At 33.2% G+C, this 14,190-nt stretch overlaps 1 pseudogene; it reads left to right on the forward strand.

Annotated features, from left to right (window-relative positions):
- The first annotated feature begins 2,097 nt into the window (after window positions 1–2,097).
- On the forward strand, window positions 2,098–2,162 carry LOC131181033 (U6 spliceosomal RNA; annotated as a pseudogene).
- The last annotated feature ends 12,028 nt before the right edge of the window (window positions 2,163–14,190 follow it).

The following is a 14,190-nucleotide window of genomic DNA, read 5'->3' on the forward strand; positions in this document are numbered from 1 at the left end:
AAAATACTGCTTCCAAGTCACTCTGCAGCCTTCTCCTTTCCCTTACCTGCGACAGCATAAAGAAGCTATCGCTGAGTATATCACTCAATGGTGCACAATTAATAACTTTAAAACTTAAGGTAAAACACAATTTGTCAAAGCATAATAAATCACGTTTTTGTTAAGCATGAAAACTTCACAATAGTTCTAAGTTCATAAGAGCCATTTATTGGAATAACATTTCAAATGAGAAATCATACTTCATAAATCACAATTCACAAAGCATTAGTGTTGCCAACATCAACACACAGTTCAGGCCATGACACAAAATTTCACGATCAGTGCCATGCTGTACACCACGACAAAGTAATCTCAACCTCACTAATCGTTATTAATGAGGGAAGGGCTAGCTAGCTAATGAGTACTCATGTAGTCTTACCACACTAACCATTATTAATGGGAGACATAATCAATATCAATTATAAAACCCCAAGTAGCCATTACTACTATGGAGTTCCGAAGGGACTGTCATACTAACTGTGGTTTCAAAACAACTTTTAAGAGTTTTTAAATCAATAATCACGTTTGCAAAACAATAACATATTCAAATCATCATAAAACCCATAAAAGGGGTGGCAACACACAAATTCCTCAAATACAAGAGAAAAACATACCTCATTCAAAATAAACTCATTTTAAATCAAACTCATTCAAATAAACTCATTCAAATCAATTTACAAAGCTATAACAAAGAAAAAGGTTAGTTGTGCACAAACCTTATGCTCTCCTTTCTTGTTACCTACTTCTCCTTGTCCGTTCCAACTTCTTTTTCTACTGAAAATACACAAATAGAATACCTCAATACCAATCTCAATTGCTGCCAAGAACTTATTACATGCATGTCTAATGCATCCCAAGTTAGCTTTGAAAATTTTAGAATATTTTAGTTTTGGGACAGCTTGGTGCCCCAATCTTTGAACCCAATTTTTACCTAGTTTTGATCATAATTTGGTGAGATGTTCTTCATGAAAATTGTTCATTTAGGTCTTGACTTTATTTTCCTTTTTGAATCGCCTAATTCGGAGCTGTGTAGCTCAAGTTATGACCAAAATATGGTTACTGTTCATGTCACTATTCATGCTGCAGAATCAGCTCTAGCAGATTTATCAATCCAACTTCATTCAGCAATTTGATCAAGTTAAGTCCATAATTTAGTCTAATGTTCTTCATACAAAATGTTCTACTATGTCTTAAGTTTCCATCAGTTCAAGAATCGCCTAAATCAGAGTTTTCTACAGAGAGTTATGGCCATGCAAAATTTACTGTTCATATGGTAAATCTGTAGTTCTGCAGATTTGATAATTCAATTTTGCTCAGCAATTTGATTGGGTTAAGTCCATAATTTGGCCTCAAGTTCTTCATATGAAATGTTCTACTATATCTTAGGTTTCCATCGGTTTAAGAATCGCCTAAATCGGAGTTTTCTCGAGAGAGTTATGGCCATGTAAAATTTATTATTCATATGGTCAAATTCTACAGGTTCCAGAATTGTGTCTCTAAGTTCAAGCCAATGTTTAGGAAATTTTTGGGCAGTTTCTAGGGTGGGTCTCTTAACGAAAATTCTAGCCCTATGTCTTAAGTTTCATTTCCAATTGGTTTCACACCAATTGGAGTTGTGTAACTTAATTTATGGGCTATCAAACACACTGAACTCAGTGTGCAAATTCTGCCCTAGGTTTAAAATTTTCATTTTTTCAATTATTCCCTCTAACCAACCTCAATTCACATTTAATTCACCCAAAATGACTATAATTTAGCATTGACACATCAATGGGACTTCCTAGCGCAAACCCCATAATTTTCAAATACCAAAGTTTGTAATTTTCCCTAATCCTACCATTTCATTACTTCCATTCATCAACCCAATGTCAATTCAAACTAAATAAACCTCAAATGATCATAATTTAACACTACACACACCAATTGTAACACCCTAGGAAAATCCCACATCGGCAAAAGACGGGAGAGATACTAGGTTTATAAGTTGGTGGTTCGTAACCCCTAGTGACGCGTTTTAAAATCATGAGGGCTTCGGTCCAGAGCGGATAATATCACTAGTAGAAGATTAGCATGGCCCCTGCGCAAGGATGACACGCACAAATCGAGAAATGGTCCAATTTTTTTATCACAAATGTAATGGTCCCGCCCCCTAGCGATATAGTCCCCTCTGGGCTGAAGCCCTCACGGTTTTAAAATGCGTCACTAGGGGTTACGAACCACCAACTTATAAACCCAGTATCTCTCCTGGGTTTTGCCGATGTGGGATTTCCCTAGGGTGCTATAATCCACCCCCCTTATGGGACTCAACGTCCTCGCTGTGTCACAATCCACCCTCCTTATGGGACTCAGCGTCCTCGCTGAGATTTGCTCCACCATCGCTCAAGGTTACACGCGGAGCGGCTCTGATACCACAAATGTAACAGCCCGGCCCACGAGTGATATTGTCCGCTCTGGGCCGAAGCCCTCACGGTTTTAAAACGCGTCACTAGGGGTTACGAACAGCCAACTTATAAACCTAGCATCTCTCCCGTGTTTTGCCGACATGGGATTTGCCTAGGGTGTTACACCAACTTCACTCGCTAGCACCAAAACCCAATTTCCCCATGAACCCTAATCTTCCATAATTCAATTTATGCAATCCCATGAAATCTTACTACTTCCAATCATGGATACTACTTTACTTTAACTTAGATTTATCATCAATTTAACTAAAAATACATCAAACCCTAATTTTTCTCTCATTTGGCCAAAATCTCAGTTTAGGTTCCAGACATGTTTTCTTTCATTTTCTTATGAAATTTCATCATAAATTAACTTCATTCCAAGTTTATACAACTAATATAACATGAAAAGAAACTTACCTCTTGTTGATTTCTTTCCAACTTTACTTTTCTTCCAATTCTTGTTCTCCTTGCTTTTAATCTCTCAATCAAAGATCTCTTTGATGTTTTCTTTTAGTGGGCTATGGAATTTATGAAGAGAATTTAAGGGAATTAAAACTTGGGAGAGGAAATCAATGAGGGGAAGAAGTAAGAAGAAGAGAAAAAGAGAGAGAGAGGAAGAGAGATGAGAGGGTGGTGGCATCTTATGAAAAAAAAGAAATGAAGAAGACATTTGTCTTCTTACTTATATATATATATATATATATATATATATATATACATATATTTATCCCCAAAATTAGCTTATTAAAATTATAAATTTTAATTGTGTCATAAGGATAATTAAACTTAAATTTTTATTCCTTCTTTTTTTTTTTACATTTACACTTAATTTTTCCTTTTAATTAAATAATTAAATTTAACTATCAAAAGCCCATAAGTCTTTCATTTTAATTTTGTCATAATGGAAATGAAAGTTTAAGTTTTCATTTCATAAATTTTCCCTTACATATTTTTACTTGAATTTTTCTTCAATTTTTACCCCATAATTCAATTCATTAATTTCATTTAATTTAAATGATATTTTGGTCAAAAGTCAACTCTTGAGGTGAATTGATCAAAATGCCCCTCATCAGGTCAGAATCCTTTTAATAATACCTAGTGAGTCCTTAGCTTTTTTGTTCACTAGAATTTTTATTGTGTCTATCTCAATTAATTTTCTATTTATTTTTGGTCCTTAAGGTGTCTTTGAATAGTATTAGTCACGGACCAAAAATGGTACTATTTATAACTCGGAGGTTCGGGGTATTATAATTGGTGTATTGTCAATTGGTTATATACTGCCCAAATTAACTATAATGTGAAGTGAGGAATGGATTTGGTACCATACCCAATTAGAATTGGTATGAGATTTGCCAAGTAAAAATGTATGGGATTGGTCTTGAGGGAAGTATACAAGGGCAGTAGCTAAATTGAGCTGTAAGTGTGAAATTGTGACCCCAATTGTTATGAGGCCAATTGGAGGCCAAACTAGACACAAAATAGGCTAACTTTCATGAAGAAAGTAGACATAAATTCTATTCGGAAAGTGATATGAAAACTGACCTAATCTGGATTGGTAACATTGCAACCCTGAAATTTGACCAATTGAACAGTATTTACGAAAATGGCCATAACTCCTTGTACACAGGTCCAAATGAGCTAAATTTTATATCGTTGGAAAGCTTAGACATAGGGCTATAATTTTGGTTAAGACCACCAAACCCAGAAATGACCATAAGCAAGTCAAAATGCTTGCACAATTTCGGGTATAAAACCTGCCAGAATTAGAAATGACCTAAAAATGACCTAAGTTCATAATAAAAAGGCAATTTGACCAGCAATAGTAAAATGACCATAACTTGGTCCAAAAAACTCCAAATGACATGAAATTAGTGTCAAAATGTCACTAAGACATAAATCTACAATTTTGCTCTTTCGACCAGAACCTAAAAACCAAGGGAAATAAGACATTTAGCTAGAGCAATCTAGCATAAAAATTTGGAAAATGGCAATAAAATGCAATAAGCTTTAAAATGAAATTAGTAACATATACCAATACTTAGAGACTATAAAATGTGACAAATTGGAAATATTAAAATTGACTCACTTAGAGTGCATCAAAGGTCAATATTATAGGTTGACTAATGAAAGTAATAGTATTAATAAAATTTAATTATTGAACTTTATTATTAGAAACAATTTAAATGAGTACTGAAACACTTTAAATTGTGTGTTTCAGTTAGCAAAGACTCGGGGAAGGGAAAAGAACCATTGAGTCAAGGCCAAGAGGCTACTCATCAAAGGTTTGTGCACAATAGTTATTTCTTTTGAATTTTCACTTGAAATAAATTATGACAATTTGTATGTTATTGCTTAAATTGTAGAAAATTTGTTTGAATGAAATTTGATGGATACTTATTGCTTGAAAAATGTTGCAAATGGTTTGAAACCATAGCTATCATGTATATTTGATTGAATTCCTTGCTAGCTTATCTAGTGGGACAAATTGGCTTTGAATTCCCTCTCTGGCTGAAGTGTTGAGGTGTGTGCTAGTTGAGGACGAATAGGATGAGTACTCATATAATTGGTAGCTAGCTGTGTTATATATATATTGAAAGTATATATATATATATATATATATATATATATATATATATATATATATATATATATATATATATATATATATATATTACAGGTTTTTAAAGAACTGATTTGTTCAAAATACAGACGGCACTCTGCCGAAATTTTTACAGAATCTATTAATATTGCAGATTTGTTATGTAATTTAACTTTGAGTAAAAGGTTTTAAAACCTGTCAAAAGTGCTCACTACTATAAAAAGACATAAGAAATTGTTTAAAATCTCTTGTAGTGTATTTAATAGGTTATCAGTAGGTGAAGTTCGATAATTCATTATGTATACTACGGAAGCATGTTATGCCTTACGGAGGGGTAAAGTGTGATGGTGAAAAAAACACAAAAATAAAGTTTATGTGAATTTTAATACTGGAGTGACAAAAATAGTGAGAAAATTATTGTGGGTGTTTTGGAAAATACTTTGAGTGCTACTATTTTTTAGTAGATTCATTTATAAAACTCTCTTTGTACATACTATTTTTAATTTACTACTTACTTTACTTGATAGAACAGTCTAGGATACCAGTATACTATCTAGCAACTACTCGTTCAGGTTGCATTCCTTGCCTAACTGCCTTCGTACTATCAACAGGTTAAAGGGATCTTATCCAATTACTACCTATTTCATCTTGGAAATGGGGAACAGACAAAGTCTGATCCTGACCTTGTAACTCTAAACTCAATGTTTTGACCTTTGACACTATCTAAATTATATCATGCTCCAAGTCTTGCACTTTTGGATTCAATATCTTGTCAATTGTTCTCATTAATGGACTTTTGTTTTAGGCCTTCTAATCTTTCCTTTCATTTCATCTTGTTTACCTTGCCTAAAACAATAGTCTGTCTACACTATTTTTTAACTCTATTCTTACTTCTGACCTAACAACTACTCTAAAAATTTGTACCCCTTCTTACTATCTCTGCCACATCATCAATGCTATTATGTTACTCAAAATTGGTACTCTGACCACTCTAACTAGCACTTCCACTGGCATCTAGGTTATCTCTCCTACTGCATCTGAACTAATTATCCTAACTTTAATTTCTGCACTTCTTCTACTTACTAGTATTTTGTGATTTGTTTCTTTTGACTTACTACCTATCCTTTTCTCAAATTAGATTTTACTCTTATCTTAGGTAGTAAGAAGCTGCGAAGGAACTTAGGGAACAATAGCCATGCATTGATAATGATATCTCTATTCTTATTTGCTAGACTATAGACTACCCTTTATTACCTTGAGGAAGGGGATCTGTAGGGTTCCCTCTTTCCACTGCTACTCATTCAGTTGAACTTAGGGTACTAGGTGTCCAATTCCTGTCATTAAGCTTAAAAGATCCACATATGTCTTAAATTGATTACTTATGGTTCTTATAGTGGAACTTGTTCCCTCCCTAAGGCACCTAAGCCAATAACTCTCTATCACACTATAGTCCCATTTAGGATGTCATTCTGTAAATCATCAATACTGGTAGTAACCTTCTGCCTCTCTTAAAAAGACATTATTATACTCTACAACTTAATAGACTGCAAGAGAGGTACTGCATCTATCACATTGCCACAACTATGTAGGGCTATCTGCTCTCTTATCATAGTGTAAACTTTCCTAAAATGTTATTTCATAGGCTATGAACATTATTCATAATCTTCAGTCACCTTTAAGGAGCAAAGTCATACTTTACACCTTACTACCACATAAAAGAGATACTATCCTTACTAAACTCTAGGCAAAACATCTATCGTAATGTCAAAACTGTACAAGATCTCATATAGGAAACCACATGGTCCCAATTGGTAGGTGTTGACATTATACTGTAGCCATACTAAAACCTTTAATCTAGTGGTAACTCATGCTATAATGCTGTGCTCAAGTTAGGATAACCAAGTCACTGATTTTAGTTACCGCGTAACTACAACCTTTGATACTTTATCTCAAGGACTATGTAACACCCTCACCATAGGTAGTCCATACGTTCTACTGTTCTAGTGACCAATGGCTGTTTGGACCATCAGGATGTCTGAAACTACACTTAAATGATAGTAAAGAGGCATAAAATGATGGAATACATGATAAGAGATCTTCAATTGAAATGAGCCATACCATTCTGGAAAGCTAAGAAACAGACCTTCAACTTTGTTTTAGACATTTTCCTCAACTTATGAAAGTAAGAAGCTTAAATATTGGGTCAAAGCTACTGACCTAATTGAAATCCTGTTACTACAAGACACTTGAGTCCAGGTCAATAATTTGACTATAAATAAATAATTCTACAAGACTTGAAAAATCACAATAAATAATTTTGAGTGACCATAAGACATAGGGCAACATATCCTCTGAAGAATAGTAGACCTAAATATGACAGCAACCTACTCAAATAAAATTGGCAACGTATATTATCAAAACTGCCTAGTAAGGGAACTAAAATTCAGAATTGACCTAGTTATGGTTATTTGACCATAACTTGAGTTATACAAATCCAAATGACATGATTCAAAAAGGAAAATAAAGACAAGACATAAAGGAACAACTTCCATTCAGGAAGTGTGGCCAAATAGTGGCCACAAGTTGCTCAATTTGATATGCAAAGATAAGACAGTAAAGCTGAATCTAAAGAAAGATTTTTGAAATAACTTATTGACTTATCCCTAATAAGTCACTACATGCTAAATTACATGAAATGGGCATGTGGGATTCACTTTCCCATTATACATTGACATGAAAATTCTGTTATCACTATACACTAAATTACATGAAATAGAAATGTGTGACCTACTTTCTCACAATATATGAACATGAAAATTTAGATAAATAATTATTAATGCTTAATTGCCTACAGTAAACCTAGGCATATATATATAGTTGGAGCGATTGGTATATCAATTAGGGAATATAGATAGCAGTACTACCTACATGAATATGTCTACATAGATAGGCCTACATGAATACGCCTACATAGATAGACCTACATTAATACGCCTACATAGATAGGCCTACATGAATACGCCCACATGAATACGCCCACATAGATAGGCCTGCATGAACAAGCCTACATAGATAGGCCTACTTGAATACGCCTACATAGATAGGCCTACATGAACAAGCCTGCATGGATAAGCCTACATGGATAATCATTGATCGATAACATATGTCTGATATGATTGATCTACAGGTTTTATGCCTGCCCACTAGCCTTGTGCCTGACATGACAGATGTATATTGGACAGACATACGACTGTCTAACCAGTATATTCCCTTGTGTCTAGCATTATAGTCTGTTATAGGTTACTTGGACATTGATATAATTTTAAAAGTCTGAGAATGAAACTAATGAATGGATAAGATACTGATAATTAATTTAGTTCCAAAGTACAGAAAAGTCATAAATGACTTATACCATATAAGAAATGAATAAAAAAGATACTGTTAAATCTAACTGTTCCCAAAGTGTAGACAATTTATAAATGTCTTAGAATTGATGACAATTTCATTGATATGAGTTTAAGGAGACTGAAAATGAAATATATGCACAGATAAGATCCTGATAAGTAAATTATTCCTAAAGTGCAATAAAATATATAATTGACCTGGAAGTACAAAATTCTACATAGAGCTATTACTTTTAATTATTTAGTTATTATTCTTTAAAATTATGCACCACTAAGCAATTTGCTTAGCGAGTTCGATTTTCCATCGCGTAGGTACTTGAGACCAAACACAACAGCCGCCACAGTAGTACTCTGATTTCAGTTGTCAAGATTTGCTACAGTCCAGAGTCCAGAGTCACCTCATCAGTTATAATATTTTGGTAGGGCCTATGTATATACTAGTATTTTGGTTCATGTAATTATAGTTGATGATGTAATAAATTGTATTAATATTTTTGAGACTATAAAATAAGCTTATGAACTTTTGTGTATAATTTTCATATGAATCAATGAATGAAAAATATTATTTTCTTGAAATTGAATGAACATATATGATATGAAATTATTTTTGACAGGTAACTATTAGAACTCGCCAGATGCCAATAAAACAGAGGAGGCTCTGCCTGGGTTTCCCCAGAGATAAATTGTGATAAAAAAATATTATTACAAATTTTCTACAAAGTTTAAAAATTAACAATAGACACAATAGGATAAGATACGGTGCTCCGGCACTGAAAGTGGCACGCTTTACTTTGCTACACTGTAAACGGGTGAGGGGAATCACATTTAGTGGTATCAAAGCGAAGGTTTAGGCGATTCTAGACCTAGATAGAAAGAAATAGTTTGCATCACATGCGTGGGCCTTTAAAAAGAGTTGAGGTGACACTAATGCAGATCTGTTTTTTCTGGTTATTCTAGGTTAAGGTATGGATCTCAGTGTCACAACTTACTCCTCTGTAAGGCATAACATGATCCCGTATTATACTTAATGAATTACTGACTTTGTCTACTAATAACCTATTAAATACATTACAAGGGATTTTAAAACAAATTTTTGCCCTTTTTGAAGGTGGCGAGCATTTTTGGTAGGAACTAAGTAAAATGTTTGACAAATTCTAAACCCATTAAAAACTTTTAATTAGACTTTAAAAACTAAGTAAAATGTTTGACAAATTCTATTTTTCACAATTTTTGCAAAAATTTCGGCAGAGTCCCAGCTGTGATTAAGAAAAATAAAAAATCTTGACCTATAAAAACACTTCCAAATAGTGCACTTTATCAAATCTCAACCACCAATAACTCTATTCAACACAAATCAACTCAATCTCTACAATTCATAGTATTTTCAAAACAATTAAATAAACCCATTCGCATGGAATTTAAAATATTTAATTTACAAACATAAAATCTCAAAAATAATATTATTACACATTAACTGTACAACTGCTCAGTTTACATTAATACATATGACACTAAGCTATTTACATTAAAATAATTACAAGGGTATAAATAAATATTGATACAAAAGTCTTCAAACTGGGCTTCCCTATTACTGTAACAGCTCACTCTGCTGCTATGTCTTTTTCCCTATCTGCGACAGCAAAATAAAGCCATCGTTGAGTAAATTTTACTCAGTAGTGTACAATAAAAATTTAAAATGTTTAATATAAAATATTCATTGACAAATCACCATTCAAATATTTCACAATTTCATTTCACAATTTTCAAAGCTTGTTACAACACAAATTTGATCAAACAATTTAATAAACACAGTATTGCTAATCAATAACACAACTTAGGCCATGACACAAAATTTCTAATCATGCCGTGTTGTACACCACGACAAGGCAAACTCACCCCACTAATCGAAATCAATGAGGGAGGTGGCTAGCTAGCTAATGAGTACACATCCAAACTCATCTCAGACTGGTAAGCCAGAGAGGGAGAAAAATGATCAAATATCAAACTCAACCCCACAAGTGGAGGAGGAACATAGTAAGGAACTGTCATGCCAAGTGTGAATCAAAAACAATTTCAAATCACAATATTTAAATATTTCTTACAAACCACAAATTACATTTTATCTCAAAATTTCCATTTACAAAGTAGGTAACACAATAATTTCCAAATAAAATTTTCAAAGCCAAAACAATTAAAAACTATTCATATTACACACTAAATCAAATTTCAATAAGAAATATTTAAATAATTTTATTGTGCACAAACCTCATAATTAGTCTTTCTTTATTTCACTCCTGTCGATTCCTTTCCTCGGAAGGCCCTTTTTCCACTGAAGCACACAATTAAGATGTTTCAATATTTATCCAAATAATATTTAACCATAATTTTAGCAATTGAAACTTGCATTTAAACTTTACTTCTATAATCCCATAAATTGAGTTCTTTGTGTTCTTGATTATGGTGGTTACTATTTATTTGACCATTGGGTCAAAATATTGACTTTTTCACACTAAATAGGTATACCAATTCTCATTACACCCTCATACCACATTTTGAATGTCTAATTTGTTGGTCTTGATTGCCATTTCAATTTCTAAGTCTCCTAAGAGAAAATTCAATTTTTTAGTTTTGGTGCCCTGTATTGCACTGTTCTATTGGTCTAGTTACTATAGAAATTTGGCTAAGTGTCCTTCATAAAAGTTGTTCCTTATTGTCTTAGCTTTAATTCCTATTTTGAATCACTCCATTTGGAGTTTTGTAGCCCAAGATATGGGCCTTTTACTAAGGCTAGCCAGATTGGTGTCACCCAGAATTTCTGAGCACTTTATTGGTTCTGGCAGTTTTGGACAACTAAATTTGGGTGATAATTTCACTTGGTTATGGGCAGAATGTGGGTTAGTGTTCTTCATGAAAGTTGTAGTGATATGTCATACCTATCCAGTGCCACAAAAATCAGGTCATTTGGACTTGTCTAGCCCAAGTTATGGCCAAATGAACAAGTGAACAAGTACTTGTTCATTTGGTCATTTTTGTACAGTGGCAGTGCATAATATCCAGATTTGACCTAATTGTTCACTATCTAAATGTCATTTTCTGGGCATGGTCTCTGCATGAATATTGTGTCTTTATGTGCCTAATTTGATTCCCAATTGGCCTCACACCAATTGGGTCAGTAATATTTTAGTTTTGGTCCCTGAAAGGGACCTAGGTCAAACTGCTAGATTAGGACTCCTCACTAATCCAAATTTGGCTTTACTTCTATCCATTCAAACACATCTCAGTTGGTCCCATTTGACCATTTCTAACCTCAATTAGGGTCAATTACATAAATTACCAATTTTTTTTCTAAATTTTCCCCCAAACCCTAAGTGCCAAGAACCCTAATTTTTCCAAATGTTTTAATTCATTCAATTCACACATACAATTCACTTATCCATCATCAATTCACCAAGAATTTAAGTTTAATTGAACTAAGCACCATCAAATCCTACTTATCCCAAGCATGACCGAGATTCCCTAATGGTCCACCATGCTTGATTTTTGTTAAATTGTCCCATAATTTCTAAACTAATTCATGCACATAAACAAAATTCTAAAGAGAAATTAGGTGGTTAATCACTAACCTTTTTGTGTAGTTTTAAATCTTCAATTCTCTTCAACTTTTCCTTCAATTTACATCTCCAAGCTTCTTTTCAACACTCAAACATAGGATTTACCTAAAGAAATTAGGGTAATTATGATGGAATTTAGGGTTTAGAAAGCTTGTAAATAGGCTTTCATGGTGGAAAGTTAGAGAGAGGGACATGAGAGAAAGTGGTGGCGGCAAGGAATGAAGATGAAACCCCAAATTAATTTCTTTTATCTGTTATTTTGTATATTTATCTCTAATATTGACTTGGTCAAATTAGTAAATAAAAAGGGAAATTAATTATGAGGTCATGTAGGTGATGTCACCATGATGTAATAATCCTTTTTCTTTTCTTTTTCTTTTCCTTTCTTTTTGTTCACTTCTTTACTTTAATTATATATTTTAAAATTTTTATTTCTCAAATTTTATTTGACAGTTAGGTCAGGAATCACCTCTAGGGGTGAATTGACCAATTTTCCCCTCGCCGGATTGATCCGATTTGCAAATAATCCAGTATTTCTTCCAGAGTCCTGACTTAATTATTTAACCTACTTATAAGCTCTTTTCTATAATTCTCTTTTCCACTTGATTCGCAATAGTCCTTAGAACCGCGGCATCACAATTTCCCATTCAAAATTAGGGTTATGACTGACCTCGTAGTCACTTCCCGGGAAGGTCACCCATTGCTGTGACCCTCGACTCATTTAACTTTTTATGCTTTGTATTTCTTACTTAGACTTAACTATATGATAATTACTATTTATTTTCATTTAGGGCTTTTCTAGATGTCTTAAACATAATTATAATCCTCTTAATTATCCGGACCGACACCGGTTAACGGAACTGTAAATTACACATAGCTATGCATATAGGGGCGTTACAATTCTCCCCCCCTTAAAAGAAATTTCGTCCGCGAAATTTTTCCCAATATCCATCCTAAAATAGTCATATGTTTGTTTTCTCATGTCTTTCATATATTTTCATGTAGCTTCATAATCTGAATAATGGTCCATAACACCTTAACTAAATGTATATATTTATTTCTCAGCTGTTTCACCTCATGTGCTAAGATCTTTATGAGTTTCCCCATCATGCGTTGAATTTAAATTCATTTCACTTTTTAGAGGTAAGCGATTATGTGTGCTAATGAATCCACTCTTTCTAGGACTTTGTGTGGCCCTATGAAGTGAGAATTTAGTTTTTCTCTTTTTTATATAATCGTATAATCTTCTTTCTTTTTAGTTTATATAAGACTTTTAACAATCTAATACAACGTTTAATTTGTTTGTATAACACTAATCTTCTCTTACTATCGTTCTGTCTAATATTTCAATTCATATTTCCTTATAGAATGACCATTGTGGTCATATTAGAATTATTTATCTAATCATGGGTCCTTTGACCATTATAGTCAACAATCTTGCTAATTTTTGTAATATTTCTTCGTTACATATGAATTAACTGTTCAGATTTTTTACTTCCATAACTCTTTTATCTATCGATATTCAATAATTTATCGTATTCAAGGAGATGTTCTTCGCTAACAAACTCTTCGAAAACTAATTCTAAAAAGACTAGTCACTAACATATCAAAATTGATTTTTATACAAGGGACAGCAGGAAGGCAAGCAATGCTGGCATTAACATAAAAGTGTGCAGACCCCGGGTCAACCAATATATATATATATATATATATATATATATATATATATATATATATATATATATATATATCTTAGTAAAATAAATTGAGAAAGTACTAACAACAATGTCAGAAGTCTCATCCTCTTTCCTCTGTCGCATAGTGTATACTCTAGCTGGAACATTACCTTGTTCTGGTTAATTCACAGTACTTTGACTTCCAGATATACTACCCCTACCTTTGCCTCTGCCTCTACCAACTGATGGTGAACTCTTTGGGGTAGAAACTTGGGCTGATCCTTCTGACATAGTAAATGATCTAGAACGGCGTGGACTTATACAATCCTTAGCAAAATAACCAGCCTCTCCATAATTAAAACATGCTTCTATGGCTTTATAACATACTCCACTATGTGGTTTACCACAAGTTTCACA

Source organism: Hevea brasiliensis, chromosome 6, assembly GCF_030052815.1.
Source record: "Hevea brasiliensis isolate MT/VB/25A 57/8 chromosome 6, ASM3005281v1, whole genome shotgun sequence".
Taxonomy (NCBI): domain Eukaryota; kingdom Viridiplantae; phylum Streptophyta; class Magnoliopsida; order Malpighiales; family Euphorbiaceae; genus Hevea; species Hevea brasiliensis.